We start from the raw sequence: 17,154 nt of genomic DNA on the forward strand, positions 1-17,154 counted from the left end.
AACTCCTGCTTTAGTGAAATTGACATCTTCTTTTGACCTCTGTAGGCACCAGCACATACATGCACAGACACACACACACACACACACATTAATAAAACATTTAAAATATTTTTAAACTTTGTGGGTCCTTTCTGTACATTTTCCCTGCCAAGTCACCATCCTTTGTTCCCCTTGACCTTCATATGACTATGATTCTCCTTTGTTCAGTGAAACACTCAACATTTCTCAGGCACCAAGCAACTATCACTGAGATCAGCACAAAATGCCCCATATATTCCCCAGTATGTTTTTTGACGTCAAGTCTTTCTATGTTGGTCCTGGTGGTCTCAAAATCCTGGGCTTGTTCAACCCAGCCCCACAACCTCTACAGTAGGTGGCCATGATGCCCAACAATTTAATAATAAAACTGTCCAGTGTCACAATGTTTGTGATGACAATTATCGTGTTTTTGCTGTCCTACCATTTCTTCCTTATACGTTCTCTGAGATACATGCTACTATTATCCCTATCTTGCATCCAGAAACTAACATGTATTGTGGATTTATGTGGTAACATGTTCTGTGTTTGAATACACACTGACTTACAAAGAAACGGATTTTTTTTTCAGAGTTTGAAGGCTAGACTGTTGGTAGTTAATGTGCTGGCAGATGCGGTGTTTGATAAAAGCCTACTTCTTGGTTCAGTGGCAAACACCTTCTTGCTGTTTCCTTACATGGCATCGAACAGAGGGATAGAAACCTTTCTCCTACCATATATTATAATCTTATTTGTGAGGTCTGTATACTGCATGCTGTAGTAACCTACAGAGCCAGCTCTCTGAAATCTCTCGCAATAGGAATTAGGCTTAATATCTGAATTTAGGGGCACATGAACATTCAGTCTTTATGCCATATTGTGTGAAGCATGTTATATGAAGTAACATTTAATTTTCACAGCAACAACAATGTATGTACCACTATTATTTCCATTATTCAAATGAAGGAAGTAACTTAAATTAACATATTTTAGGTCACAGCGTAGTTAGTGACAAATGAGAGGTAGAAGCGTGCGATGATTTGTTCCTGTGTCACAACATAATCAGACAAGAAAAAAGGCAGGAAGGATGCGAGTCAGGGGAGCATGGATATCTGATGGGTGAGCATGTCTGCCTACTGTCTATCTTTTTAACTAAGGACAAAATTATCTCAATTGTAGTCATGTAAAGAAAAAAATATCAGTGAGGAATGGATTATAAAATTTCTTTCAGACATATTTATGTCGTGAGTCTCCCAGCACACTGGGATTCAGTCCTTTTCAGGCTCACTTTTCAATACTGGGGTGACAGTTGGGAAAGTGGTCAGTTAAGTCAGAGCTGCAGAGGGAATGTTAGGGAGTAATTCAGGGAACACCAGTCAGCGCTGAAGGGGCCACTGAGTGGCACATGTTTCTAGGAAACCGAAGGTAGACTGTGTTTGTATATAGACTAAGAAAGCTCCTCAGCTGCAAAGTATCCATCTTTGTAAATAACCTACTGTCTACCTCCCTGTCTTGGGTTGCTTTTCTATTGCTGTGAAGAGGCATCATGACAAAGACAACTTATAAAAGAAAGCATATAATTGGGGGATTACTTGCAGTTTCAGGGGGTGAGTCCATGACCATCATGGTGGGAGTATGGCAGCAGGCAGGCAGGCAGGCAGGCAGGCAGGCAGGCAGGCAGGCATGTTTCCGAAACAGTATCTCAGGGCTTACATCTCATCCACAAAGATTCAAATATGTGACACTATGGGGGCCATTCTCATTCAAATTGCCACATTCCCAACCCCCCAAAAATAATTTGTATTCAAAATAATTAGAACCAAGAAGTAAGACTGACAACAAAGAAGGAAAATGGAGAGGCTGAACAATCTTATTCAGAGATCATTTTCCTTGTATCCTGTATTGGGCTAAATGTTTCCCCAAGCTTCTCTCTTTTATATGTGCATTAACCCTATTCTTCACTGGGCTATGGGTATAGCAATATATCATTAGAGCCATTGTATTGCTATGCTCATTTAGTAGAATAATAGTAATAGGTTTTCCCTAATGGCCCATGACCCATATAATCTTAGGTTCTTGGCCATTGTAGCAGGTAAGGGTTCCATCTCATGTAATGGCCCTTAAATCGAAACAAAATATAATTTGTTACTCTACTAACATTTGTGCCATTATTGCATCAGTATATCTTAGAAGCAATTTACTATTATAGGTTGCAGGTTTCATAGCTGGGCAACACTGCTGATTACATTTTTTCTCCAGTGGCATTTAGAGCACCTTCCAGCACCATGAATGCTAGTCAGTGGGGGATGAGAATTTCTCCCATCTTTGAAAAACAATTTATCCACTTTACATCTGACTCAACCCTTATGTTCCTTTTTTCAAATGTGATTTCCTGTCTCATCCTGCCTTATAGTTCTCTCTAGAGCTAGGATTAGAGGTGTGCACCACCACTGCCTGGCTTCTATGGCTGACTAGTGTGGCAGCTGGGATTAAGGGTGTGTGCAACCGCTGCCTGGCCTGTATGGCTGACTAGTGTGACTGCTTTGCACTGACTGACCTTCAGGCAAGCTTCATTTATTAAAACACAATAATATACCACTATAGAGAAGAAATTATATATAAATAAAAATTTAAAGTACTTAATAGGATAAAGTTCTTAAAAAATTAAAAATGAAGAACACAGACAACATTATGATGCTGGTGAGTTAGTTTTCTCTTGGCCATCCACTGCTGGGCATGCAGTCTACCTTTAAGAGTAGTTTGCTTCTCCCATTAAGGCTCCCTAAGAGAAAAAATTTCTTTTACAAGTAGTTATCAATTAGAAACAGTTTCTAGATTAGGTGCAGGGGGCATGTGTCCACTTCTACTTTTAGCTCTAGGACCCCAACTGGTGCAGACCCATGCAGGCCCTGGGCATGCTGCCTTAGTCTCTGTGAGTCCATTTGAGCTTTGCTCATGTTGATTAAGAGGGCCTTGCTTGCTTGGTGTTCTCCATCCCTTCTGGCTCTTATACTCTTACTGCCTTCTCTTCTGTGGGGTTCTCTGAACCCTGAGGGGAAGGATTTGATGGAGAAATCTACTTTATGGCTGAGTGTTCCAAGGTCTCTCTCACTCTTTGCATAATGTCTGACTTGGGTCTCCGTATTGGTTCACATATGCTATAGGAGGAAACTTACTTGATGCTGACCAAGCCAGACACTGATCTCTGAGTAGAGCAGAATGTCATTAGGAGTCATTTTGTTGCAATTTTCTTTAGACAGTAATGTTCTGTTTTAGCTAAGTCCCTAGGCTACTTAGTCTCAGGTTCTTGTTCACCAAAACAGTGTTGGGTATGGGTTCCCTCTACTAGAGCAGGCCTTAAAGCAGAAACTGGTTGGTAACTCCCACAAACTTTGTGCCACCACTGCCCTAGCATGTCTTCCAGGAAAGACACCATTGTAGATAGCGGGTTTATGGCTGGGTTAGTGTTTACATTTCTCCTTTGGTTGCCTGCAAGGAACCTTCCTATAACCAAAGATGCTAGCAGATAGGGATGAAGGCTCTTTGTAGGCAGCTTGATTTTTCCATGTTCAATGAGTTGTGTGTGTGTGTGTGTGTGTGTGTGTGTGTGTGTGTGTGTGTGTGTTGTCCTCAGCAATGAGACATTTCTGTCAGTTTGTGGAAAACAAACTATTGTCTTGGCAACAGCTCGGGTTGTTTGGGGGATTCCTATGGGGCTCCTTTGGCCAACAACTCAGTTAGATAGATGTAAGGCAATCCCAGGACTAGACGTTTTATTTGATGACAAGAGATTAACTTCCATAGTACCCTTCAAATGCCCTTAATTTTAGCTGTCTCTCCTTGAATTCCCTCCCTCATCCCACTCTTCCCTTAACCTCTTCACTTGACCCTTCCATTTCAGTCTTTCCCCCCTAGTTCATCCATCACTATCTATTCTATATCCCTTTCTAGGGGAGCTCTATCTGTCCCCACCTAATCCCTTATTCTTTATGTATCCTCTGTAGTTCTATGGCTGGTAGCTTGGTTATCATTGACTTAAAGGTATGATCCACTTAAGTGAATACATATTGTATTTGTCTTTCTGGGTCTGGGCTACCTCACTCAGGATGATTTCTTTCTAGTTCCATTCATTTACCTGTGAATCGCATGATTTAATTTTTTTTAAATGTTTGAGTAATACTCCATTGTGTAAATGTACCACATTTTCCTTATCCATTCTTCTGTTGAGGGATATCTAGGTCATTTCCAATTTCTGGCTATTATGAATAATGCTGCTATAAACATGGTTGAGCAAGTGTCTCTAGGTTATGATGAAGCAATCTTTGGGTATATGCCCAAGAGTGGTATAGCTGGATATTGACGTAGATTGATTCTCATCTTCCCAAGGAACCACCACACGTATTTCCATAGTGGTTGTACAAGTTTGTAGTCCCGCTAGCAATGGATGTAGATTCTCCTTACTCCACATCTTTGACAGCATGAACTGTCACTTGTTGCAATTCTGACCAGTGTAAGATGAAATCATAAGAGTTTTGGTTTGCATCTCCCCAATGGCTAAGGATGTTGAAAAGTTCTTTAAGTGTTTTTTGGCCATTTGAATTTCCTCTATTGAGAATTCTCTGTTTAGATCTACAACCCATTTTTTTTTCAAGACACGTTTTCTCTGTGTAGCCCTAGCTGTCTTAGAACTTGTTTTGTAGATCAGGCTGGCCTCAAACTCATAGAGATCCACCTGTCTCTGCCTCCTGAGTGCTGAGATTAAAAATGTGCACCTCCACCACCTGGCTTGCCTATCTTTAATTGTGATATTTGTTTTCTTGATATACAGTTTTTATGTTCTTTATATATTTTTGGTATTAGCATTCTATGGAATGTGTAGTTAGTAAAAATATTTTCCCAGTTTATAGGCCGCCCTTTGTCTGAATATTGGTACCCTTCGTCAAGCAGAATCTTCTCTGGCTCATGAGGTCCCATTTATTAATTGTTACTCTTAATGCCTGTTTCAACAGTCTTTTCATGTGCCAATAAGTTCAAGGCTATTCCCCACTTTTTTGTTTATCATGTTCAGTATATCTGGTTTTATGTTGAGGTCTTTGATTCATTTTGTGATGATTTTTGTGCAGGGTGATGAGTATAGATCTATTTGGATTATTATATAGGAAGTCACCCAGTATGACCAGCACCATTGGTTTAAGATACTGTCTTTTCTTCAGTGTGGACTTCTGGCATTCTTTATTTAAAAAATCAGGTATTCATAGGTGTGTAGATTCAAGTCTTGGTTTTCAATTTGATTCCATTGATTGAGGGGTCTGTTTTGTGCTAATAGCATGCTGTTTTATTACTATAGCCCTGTAATATAATTTGAGGTTGGGATAGGCGATTCAACTACTTTATTCAACTGTATGAGTTTTCTGGTCAGAGTTTTAGGGTCACATATGTATACTATCATAGCATCTGTAAATAAAGATACTTTGATCTTTTCATTTTCAATATGTATACCACTTGATATTCATCCCTTGTCTTATTTATTGCTCTAGCTAAGCCTTCAAGTACAGGACCGGGCAGTGGTGATGCACACCTTTCATCCTAGCAGGCAGATTTCAGTCAGCTTGAGGCCAGCCTGGTCTACAAAGGGAGTACCAGGACAGCCAGAAATTACACAGAGAAGTTAAGTCTCAAAACAAACAAGCAAACACACAAACAACAAACAAAAAACATCAAGAACTGTATTGAAATGGTATGGAGAGAGTGAACAGCCTTGTTTTATTCCTGTTTTTAGTGGAAATTCTTTGAGTTCCCCTCCATTTAAGTCGATGGTGACTATGGAATTGCTACAAAGTATATTTATTATGGTTAGGTATGTCCCTTGTATCCCTAATCTCTTCAGGACTTTTATCATGAAATGGGTGTTGGACTGTGTAGAAAACCTTTTCTGCATCTACTGAGATGATCGTGTAGTTTTGTCTTTCAGTTTGTTTATATGATGGTTACATTTATTGATTTATATATACTAAACCATCTCTGCATCTCTAGGATAAAGCCAAGTTGATCATAGTGGGTGATCTTTTTTTATGTGTTCTTGGGTTTGGTTTGTAAGTATTTTATTGAAAAGTTTTGCATCTATGTTCATAGATAAATTAGACTGTAGCTCTTTTTGTTGGGTCTCTATCTGGTTTGGATATCAGAGTAACTATGGCCTCATAAATTGAATTGGGTAATATTTCTTCTGTTTCTATTTTCTGGAATAATTTGAGAAATATTGGCTCTTTGCAATGTGCTAAAGCCATCTGGCCCTGGGCTTTTTTAGTTGGGAGGCATTTAATTAATGCTTCTATTTTGCTATTGGTTATAGGTCTGTTTAAATTTCTTATCTGGTCTTTATTTTACTTTAACCTTGGTAAGTGGAACGTATCAAGAAAATTATCCATTTCTTTTAGATTTCCATTTTGGTGGAGTACATGGTTTTAACGTATATCCTTATGATTTTCTAGACTTTCTCCGTGTCTGTTGTTATGTCCCCTTTTCATTTCTAATGTTGTTAATTTGCTTATTCTCCCCACCATTTAGTTCATTTTTAGAAATATCTGTCAAACTTATTGGTTTTCTCAAAAAACAAGCTCCTTGAATCATTTGTTATCTGTATTGTTTTTTGTTTGTTTCTATTTTACTGGTTTCAGTCCTGCATTTGATTATTTCTTGCCATGTACTCCGTTTGGGTGTGATTTCTTCTTCGTGTTCTAGAGCTTCAGGTGTGTTGTTAAGTTGCTACCATGAGGGCTGTCCAAGTTTTTAATGTTGTCATGTAATACTATGAATTAGCCTCTGAACTATTTCATTGTGTCCCATGAGTTTGGATAGGTTGTGTATTCATTTTAGTTATAAGAAGTCTTCAATTTCTTCCTTGACCCATTTTCCATTTAGTAGAGAGTTGTTCCATTTCCTTGAGTTTGTAAGTTTTCTATTGTTTCTGTTGTTGATAACCAGTTTTAATCCATGATGATCAGATAAAATGTAGTATGATATTGCTTTTTTTTTGCATCTGTAGAAACTTGCTTTGTGTCTGAGTGAGTGGTCATTTTTGGAGGACGTTCCTGAAGATTGTGTTTGGTTGAAATGTCCTGTAAATATGTTAGGTACATTTGGTTTATACATTAATTAGCTCCAGCATTTCTCTGCTTATTTTTGTTGTTGTTGTTTGAATGATCTGGGTATTGGTGAGAGTTGGGTATTGAAGTTTCCTACTGTTAGTGTTTGAGGGTCAATATGTGATTCAAGCTGCAGTGGTGTTTCTTTTGTGAAATTCATTGCCCTTGGTTTTGATACATAGACATTAAGAATTGCAATGTCCTCTTGGATTTTTCTTTGTATATTTAGTGTTCTTCTGTATCTCTTCTGATTAGTTTTGGTTTGAAGTCTATTTTGTTAGATTATTAAAATGGCTACACCAGCTTTCTTCTTTTATTTTTAAATTTTTTAATTTTTTTATTTTTCCATTCAAAACTTTACACTTCCTCCCCTCCTTCCATTTCCCTCCCACTCCCCCACTCCCCCTTCTTCCTCCTCCTCCCTCCTTAAGAGAGGGCAAGGTACCCTGCCATGTGGGCAGTCCTAGACCCTCCCCCCTCCATCCAGGCCTAGGAAGGTGTGCATCCAAATAGACTAGGGTCCCAAAAAGCTAGTACACGCAGCAGAAACAGGTCCTAGTGCCATTATTGATGGCTTCTCAGTCTGCCCCCATTGGCAGCCACATTCAGAGAGTCCGGTTTGCCCCACTATCACACTGATGATTAAATCGAATATTACCATAGAATCTTTGTCCGGCGACAGATGGAGATAGAGACATAGACCCTCATCAGAGAAACGGACTGAGCTCCCAAGGCCTAGTTGAAGAGCAGAGGGAGGGAGAAGATGACCAAGGAAGTCAGGACGGTGAGGGGTTGGTCCACCCATTGAGACAGTGTGCCTGTTCTAATGGGAGCTCACCAAATCCCCAGCTGGACCAGGATTGAACCAGCATGTGACCAGCTTTCTTCTTAAGTCTATTTGCTTGTAATATTGTTTCCCAACTTTTTACCCTAAAGGGATATCTATCCTTGATATTGTATATTTCTTGGATGGAGCAGGAATATGAATCCTGTTTTCACATCCATTCTGTTAGTCGGCCTTATTTTTTTCTTTTTTTTTTTTTGAGAAATTGAGATCAATGATGTTGAGAGATATCTATGAGCAGTTATCTATAATAAATTCCTGTTATTTTGTTGTTGTTGTGGTGGTGGTGGTGGTAGTGGTGGTAGTGGTGGTGTGCTGTGGTGTGTGTAGTGTGTTGTATGTATGTGCGAGCTTTCCCTCTTTCTATTTGCTAGTCTGGGATTATGTATTACCTATGGGCTTTTGGGGTGTAGTTAACCATTTTAGGTTTGCATTTTCTGTCTTGCACCTTCTGTAGGGCTGAATTTGTTGATAGATATTGTTTCAATTTAGTTTTATCACGGAGTGCCTTATGTTCCCCATTCGTTGTGATTGAAAGTCTTCCTATATTCAGTAGTATGGTTTGGCATCCATGCTCTCTTAGAGTCTGCAACACATCTGTCCAGGCATTTCTGGCTTTTGAAATATCCATTGAGAAGGCAGTTGTGCTGATAAGTCTGTCTTTATATGTTATTTATATGTTGTTCTTCTTTTTCCCTTGCAGCTTTTAATATTCTTTATTTCTTCTGTATGTTTGTTGTTTTGATTATTACATGCTGAGGAGGACTCTCTTTTCTGGGTCAGTTTATTTGGTATTCTTATGCTTTTTGGACCTCGATAGGCATATCCTTCTTTAAGTTAGGAAAATTTTCTTCTACGGTTTTATTAAAAATACTTTCTGTGACTTTGACCTGTGTTTCTTCTTCTTCTCCTATTCCTGTTATTCTTAGATTTAGTCTTTTCATAATGTCCCAGATTTTATGAATGTCCTCTGCCAGGGGATTGTTATGTTTAACATTTTTTAACTAAAGTATCCATTTCTTCTATCTATTCAATGCCTGAGATTCTATCTTCCTCATTTGTATTCTGTTGGTGATGCTTGCCTCTGAGGTTTCTGTCAGAGTTCTTAAATTTTTCATTTCTAGGTTTCTCTCAATTTGGATTTTCTTTATCGATTCTATTTCTACTTTCTATCCTTGAACTGTTTTATTCATTTTATTCCACTATTTGTATTTTCATAGATTTCTTTTACGGATTTACTCATTAAGGGCCTCAATCAGATCATAAATAGTGTTTTAAGGTCTTTCTCTTGGGCTTCAATTTGTTGCAGTACTTAAGGCCTTCTCTGGTAGGGTTGCTGGGCTCTACTGTTGACATATTATCCTGGCTGTTATTGATTGTGTTTTATGCTGCTGTCTAGGCATCTGGAATTGGAAAGATTGTAATTATAGGTCTTGTCTTTGTTGGGTGGGTGTTTTGTTCCTTGGTTTCTGGTGGCCTCTTGTTTATTAGGAGAATGTGGTGGCTGCGTGTTGCCTGGTAGGAAATTCTTCTGGGATAATAAGTGTGGAAGTTGGGGGTTCCTGGTAAAAAAAAATCCTAGTTATTAGGAGCTGACATTTAGGAATAGGGATTGGCTAGAAGGGGCTCCTCATGAAGATGGAAAGCAGGGGGTTCCCCCAGGATCACTTAGTCTCCTGAGAATGGGAGAGGTGAGTGAGAAGGCCTCGCAGGGAGCTGCGACAGAGCTGCAGAGGGTACTAGGGTACTGGATGTGAAGAAGAGGAGGGAGAGTGAAGATCTGAAGCCGGCCTACTTGTTTCTCTAGCAGGACTGGCTAGAGAGATTCCAGAGAAGGCCTGCTGGAGCCGGGGGCTAGAATAACAGGATGAGCAGGGAAGAAGTTTGAGGCAGAAGATCTGTGGGATCCACTGGAGATGGGGGCAGAGAGGAGGGGCAAGCTGCGGCAGGTGGTCTGCTCCAGAGATGGAGGTAAGGCTGGGGCATTGGATTGGGAGGAATGGAGGGAGAGGTGAAGATCTGCAGTCACCCTGCCTGTTTCCTTGGCAGGAGTGCCTTGTGGTTTGCCAGGGAACGCCTCCTTGATTTGGGGGCTGGGATAACGAAGTGGGGAGGAAGTTTAGAAGGGAAGGTCTGTGAGGTCCACTGGATGTGCAGGCGGGGGAAGGGAGGGTGCAGCTGGGTGTGTGTGAGGGGGAGACTGCGAGATTGGATTTAGAGCAGTGAGGTGCAGGGGGAGATGAAGATTTGCAGTTAGCTTGCTTTGTTTCCTGGCGAGACTGTTCCAGAAGCTTATCTTGAATCTACACAACAGTTCTACACGTTAGGTACAATTAAACCGTTTTACAGATGAAGAATCTGAAGGCCAATGCTGGTAGACAAACGGATTGATAATAATTATTGTGATCATTAGCATGGGATCTAGAGCCTGGGTAGAAAATCTGGTTTCCCCAGTTAATAGCAATGTGACCTTTGGCAAATATTTTAACTTCTCTGCCCTTGAGTTTGTCCCACTGGCCAAAGAATATGATAGGAAAAAATGACCTTGTTAAGGGTGCCTCAAGAATTAAAGGAAGCAATATAATCAATATTCTTTTAGCAGTGACTGGTACATAGTAAGTAAGAAGAAAGCTTGGATCCCAGTACCAGAGTGTTGGCCTCTAAATATCACCTCTCTCTCTCCATTACCTCAAATGGCCCTCTTCAAACTAGCATGTGCTGTTAGCACACCCTGTGTAGCCACACAAAGTATTTGCTTGTTCTGCCTCTCACATTGAGCCAGGAATACTGGCAAGGGCAAGGTTTGAGAAAATTAGCCCTTAACCAGCTCTTGGCTATGGGAGGAGCACTTCTTGTATTCCAGTGTTTCTAATTCTTGATCCCCGTTTCACTGGAAGTGCTAGCGATGAAACCCAGGGCTTTTATAATACTATGAATGTGCTCCATCACAGAGCTATACCACTGGCTGGAGGGCATGATCACTTTCCAGCAAGCAAGCCAATATCCCAAGTTCTATGTCAAATTATGACCTTCCAGAGCTGTGGTAAGCTTTCTCTCTCTCTCTCTCTCTCTCTCTCTCTCTCTCTCTCTCTCTCTCTCTCTCTCTCTCTTTCATTTTTGCAAAGACCAGAAATTTTAAGTTCCTTGCTTTAGATCAAGAGTAATGGAGAAGTGACATTTAGGCAGGAAGATGCTAGCATTTAATAATCACAAGAATTAACATTTATGCATCACTTAGTATTCCAGGCATTTTTCTCAGTGTTTCATCTTTGTCCTTAATCCTCAGAACCTCCTCTAAGCTAGGTACTCTTCCCATTACTAGAGGAATGTAAGTATGGTGGTTAAGTAACTGCCTAATGGGTATCAACCTAGTGACTGCAACATACTAGGGTTTCCTTCCAGGGCCCTAAAGCCTATGCATGCAACAATGCTACACTATCTCTATTAATAGGAATGGTGTAATTAATAGCCAGAGGCTAATCTTGGGATCCAGCAAAGCCCTGACACATAGAAATCATTTATTACATAATTGTGGAATGTTGGATGAACTGTTCACTATGTCTACTTACCATGCAACCCAGTAACAATTATACATTTAACCAAGTAAATTGATGTCTTTTATTAATTTGCCTAAATATTAAATTAAACTATTTTCTTGGACTTGGCCTTCAGTGTGGCTCCATATAATTTAATCATTGGCTAAAAATGCACAACAGAGCCATTCATTCATCCTTTATTGATTGAGAACATTCTCTAGAGGCCAAATCACTATACTATCTCTAGCAATACAGAGATAAATACATAAGGACTAATAGTGTAGTGAAGGAGACATTACACACACACACACACACACAAGATAGTATAGTCTGAAGGAGGGTTATTGGAGAGATTGGAACATGAGAGATGATAAAAGTGTACATATGCACTTTTGCCTTCCCAGCATGTCTTTTTATGATAAAACAGTACATTACCTAGTTATGGTCAGTTGAAGGGTTCTGTTTCTCTGGTCATTGTATTTGGTTCCCGTAATAACTCATTTCTGGAAATTTCACTTGGACTATTTGATAGGTCTATGTTTCCACTGGGGTTGCTAAGTGGTAAGATACAAATCTAAAGTTCTTGGTTCTCAGTATCTTGGTAATCAAGTTGAGAGAGAACCTGCCTGAGAACTGAATCAACAGAGGTAGTCAGAGCCAAGAGATAAAAAAAAAAAAAAAACCTGATTGCTAATGACATCATTTGGGCACCCAGATCTAGATGTGCTGAAGATAATCCTTCTTTATTTTCTTTTATTAACTTTTTTTATTTATTTTACATACAGACCACAGTTTCCTTTCCTTCTTTCCTCCTGTTCCTTTCCCACCCTGATTTCCATTACCCCCCCTCATCCACCCACTCCTCCTCTATCTCCCTTCAGAAAGAAGCAGGCCTCCCATGGACTTGCACAAAGCATGGCTCCTCAAGTTGAGGTAGGATCAAGCTCCTCCTCCTGCATCAAAGTGAGGTGAGGTAATCCAGCTGTGGGAACAGGTTGTCAAAAGCCAGCTCATTCACCAGAGACAGGTCCTGATCCCACTGCTAGGGGACCAACAAACAGATCAAGTGACGCACCTGTCACCCAGATGCAGACCCTTAGCTGACATCCTAGCTGTCAGTCCAGAGTCCATGTGTTCCCATAAGCTCGGATCAACTGCCTCTGTGGAACAACCCCCTTCTTTTGACCTAAACTTGTTTGTGTTGTATTTATGTCTCCAACAAGCAAAATAACCCTAATTAATATACACAACTCACTAGACTCGCGCACACGTGTGTGTGTGTGTGTGTGTGTGTGTGTGTGTGTGTTGGAGAAGAAATACTGGAAATAATGAGGCCTGAGGTAAGTACTGAAATTTTGAGCTGGGCATACAACGCCTTTAATACCAGCACTCAGGAGACAGAGGCAGGCAGATCTAATGAGTTCGAGGTCAGTCTGGTCTACAAGAGCTAGTTTCAGGACAGCCAGAGATACACGGAGAAACCCTGCATTGAAAAATTAAAACCAACAGAAATTGGTAACAGTTACTTAAGCAAAGGAAAGGGTACTTTAGGGAAGGGGAGGAGACAGAGACAGCAGGTGAGGGTAGATCTGGGAGGAGTTGGGGAAGGGGAAATATAATCAAAATATAGTATATGATAATTTTTTAAACATAGAACTAGGACATGTTCAATATGGGGGCACTAGAGTCAACTTTTTGTAGTCGGATGGTAAATTGACAGTGAGTGGAGGGAAAGACACAGCTGCGCAGCCACGTCAAAGGATCTGGGCTGCTGTATTACTAATATGACAGTGGACCGGGGATGTGGCTTAGGGAAAAGTCCCAGGCTCAAATAGTGGAAAGTGTCAGGTTCAATATTCAGCACCATATATGCATAGAAACATTAAACTCCAAAGTATTAAAGTGCAGAACTAGTTTTTAATTATTACAGCAACTACTTCTTGCCTTCCTTATCTACAATCCAGCCAAATGTTTACATCTTCTTTTAGTTCTTACTTCCACAGTACCATAGCTCAGTAAATAGGGTTGGTTGAGACGGCTCTAAAAGTAGAAAATTGGTCTGTTTCAATACTTCAAGATCCATTTTGGGTTCTGGGTCACTAGAGGGGCTACTTTGAAGTGTCCTCTTTCCTGCCTACTCTGGATGAGACAGTCTTCATCTATTCCACGACTAAAAATATATCAACATACTCTCCAGAAATTTTCTTCTCCTACAAGTAAAACTGTGTTGGGTCTTTGAGGACTAGTGCCATGTATCCAGTGATGATTGAGGAACAAGTATTCCAAGATCCTATGTTCGATACTAGGTAGCTTACCTTCCACCCTCATGGGACATGGAGCCCAGAGAAGGGGACACATACAATAAAATATGAACAGGACTATTGGGACCGTTTGGAGTCCTGGCCTCCAGCTGCTCTTCCCCACTAGTGATTTGAGCTTCTGAAAGCTGTGTCAAAGTTGTTTGCCAGCCCTGCTTCCTGAGCACGCATTGCTCTGGTCTTGATCGAGGATCAGTAGATGAGGTCTTCACCTGTTGGCCCACCTAGCTGGGTTAGGTATAAAACCTCCGTGGTGCTGTTCAATAAAGGGCTTCTTCTACCAGCAGCTTGAGAGGTGTATGCGTGTTCAATCCTGACATCCATCACTCAGTTTCGGTTCCAGGCCGTGCAGGCGTGGCACAGGACTACAATGGAGAATTAGAAATAGGGCAATTGAAACATCAAGAATAGCTGGTGGTTGCTTCAGGATCTCAATGACAGTTTCTTCTATGAACTTGATTTTGACTTGAAGTTCTATTCCCAGCATCATTAATAAAAAGGCATAGAGACACATGAAAACAGGTTGGTTTTGGGGGGACTGCCCAACTGCTCATGATTTGTTTTTTTCTCCAGAGCTAAATTGGCAAAGAATTGGGAATGTCATGGGGATAAATGTTAGCGATGCAGGAAGGATCCATATAAAGAAGAGACTTTGTTAAAGGATTCTTTCAGTAAGCGTCAGGGAGTCATTAGGGGAATTTCACAAGGAAATGACATATTCTTGCTTAGTTGTACTTTGTAAGGAGCAGCTCCACTACAAAGCAGAGAATGGAGCTAGAAGCAGTTTAGAAGCACTGCAGAGTGCAGGGAACCCACTTAGAAAGAAAGGTGTGAGGTGGAGCTGAGGTGACAGTGGGTGGGGAGAGACGTGGATGGATTTGAGAATCAATTTAGGACTCGAAATGGTTGTGTCTGATGATTGTATGGGTGTTGTGTAGATTTCTGAAGTTTATTCTGAGTCAAGGAAAGAAGACACACTAGAAGGGCCCCTATCTATATACTTGAGCGTCGTGAAACCATTCCTCGATTCCTGACAACCATTTGAGGATTCAAGATCCTTTTTGTTTATTACTTGAGCTGTCAGGTCCTCCGAAAATGACTAGGCATCCTCAGACTTTAAAAGAAATCACATGTGTGGGTTTGTTCATTCATCTGTACATTCTAAATAGTATACGTGCACACACCTAGTCGTGTGATCATATCCCCTAAAGAAAACATTTGGGGAAATAAAAGAACCCTTGCAGAACCCACCTAATTATCCCTGCACACAGCAACTGATTATTCTCTCCTTGTTGGTCTGGATCATCATGGTTTGAGTTAAGGGAATCATCGCTTCTTTTCAAGTCAATATTTTATAAGTAGATTCATTTCTACTTAGAACAAAAGTAAGTAACCACAAAGAAAAGAGTATTTCTACACCCATTTGGTAGATAAAGACATGTGAAACAAATACTTGTGCTTCCCACCCTTTCCCCACACATCTGCCTAAAATTTACATCACTGATGTCTAATTTCCTCCTTTATTATTTTTGAAATTTATAACTTCATTTATTTTGAGGCAGAGTCTCATTATGTTGTCCAGGCTGGCCTCAAACTCATGGGCTCACATGTTCCTCTGCCTTCCAAGTAGCTAAGACTAGAGTCATTTAGCACTGTACCAGGCTTCTTTTCCTAATTCTTAGTGGACATGCATGAATTGTGTGTATGTGGGGTGGTGGTAGTGGTTGTGGTTGTGTGTGTGTGTGTGTGTGTGTGTGCAGGAACATTGTAGCAGCAAATGACCCCACTCACGAAACAATCTTTTAGGCCTCATATATATTTCTTTTGTCTGTCAACTATGTATTTTTCCAGAGCTTCACCATAACCACAGTGGGAGCTTAATTTTGTTTAAATGCTCAATGAACTGTTCTACCTTCTGTACCCCCTGTAGGAAGGAAGAATGATGGAGATGTTTTGAAAAGTAAAAGTGCTGACTTTTTGGTACACATACATGTGTGGGTTTTTTTTCTTTCTGTATGTGAAGGAATCATCAGAAAAAGGTTAATGTGCACTCGAATTTTATTTTATTAGTGACATAGTAGTGACTCCCTTGAAAACAGTATTTGAAAAGCAGAACAGATTGGCAAACACACAGCATCAAGCAAGAGGTGGCTTCTGAGCTGAGAATCACAAAGAGCTCATCTTACAGCCTACATATCAGTATGAACTGAAGAGTTCTTATAATCTTCATATCCTTGGTATGAGGAAGGAGTCAGACACTGGCTAAAACTGCTCTAGAGCTGTGTGGCTCATCTGAACCAGGGCCACGTGCCTGAATTCCCCAAATTCAAATTGACAGTTTCCCATTGAGATGATACTAGTGTGCTCAGAACACAGGCAAATCAACACACACACACACACACACACACACACACACACACACACGGGGGGGGGGGGCAGACAGACGAGATTGCTCAGCTCAAGAGAAAGGAAGAAGCTCTGAATCTATACTTTTTTTCCCCTTTGGCTTTTCAAGACAAGGTTTCTCTGTGTAACAGCCCTGGAACTTGTTCTGTAGACCAGGTTGGTCTCAAACTCACAGAGATCCACCTGCCTCTGTCTCCTGAGTGCTGGGATTAAAGCTTGCACTACCACAGCCTGACTGAATCTATAGGTTTTAATCTCAATACCAAGCAATTGCTCTTGCAATTTTTGATAACATTTCATACATTTCTCAATGTATGAAAGAATGGAATATTTAAGCAACAGAAGTACTCTTGATAAAGTTACTCAAAGAAATATAAAGTCCATATTTCTCTAGCAGTTATGTTTTCACAATGATTTATTTAACTAAAATGGTTTCTAGGCTATAGTATTTTGTAACTAATGTTAAATTAGCTTTAATTAAGAAGTAACAAATCTCAGCCGTAAATCTTTCTCTAGCCCTAGGCAACATTCCCTAGGAATTAGATAAACACTCTTTAGCAGGAGAGTCTGCTTAGAGTTGTCCTTTGCAAGGCTTTCCCACCTTCAACTGCCTTACACTCTCAGCTAATAAATAATTTAAAAGGAGTTTGCTGCTTTCATAACCTGTATATGAATAATACCTGCAACGTCAGACTACTTCCCTTTCCACTGACAATTATCACCGCCCTAGATCTCTCTCTCTCTCTCTCTCTCTCTCTCTCTCTCTCTCTCTCTCTCTCTCTCTCTCTCAGAAACTTCCAGAAGAGGCAGAGAAAATACATGAAAGAAAGGACCCTAGAATCTGAGTACAATAAATAGCCCGCATGAGGCTCCAGCCCCCAACCTGGCCC

Source organism: Alexandromys fortis, unplaced genomic scaffold, assembly GCF_014885135.2.
Source record: "Alexandromys fortis isolate MF-2015 unplaced genomic scaffold, M_Fortis_MF-2015_v1.1 scaffold_357, whole genome shotgun sequence".
NCBI lineage: Eukaryota > Metazoa > Chordata > Mammalia > Rodentia > Cricetidae > Alexandromys > Alexandromys fortis.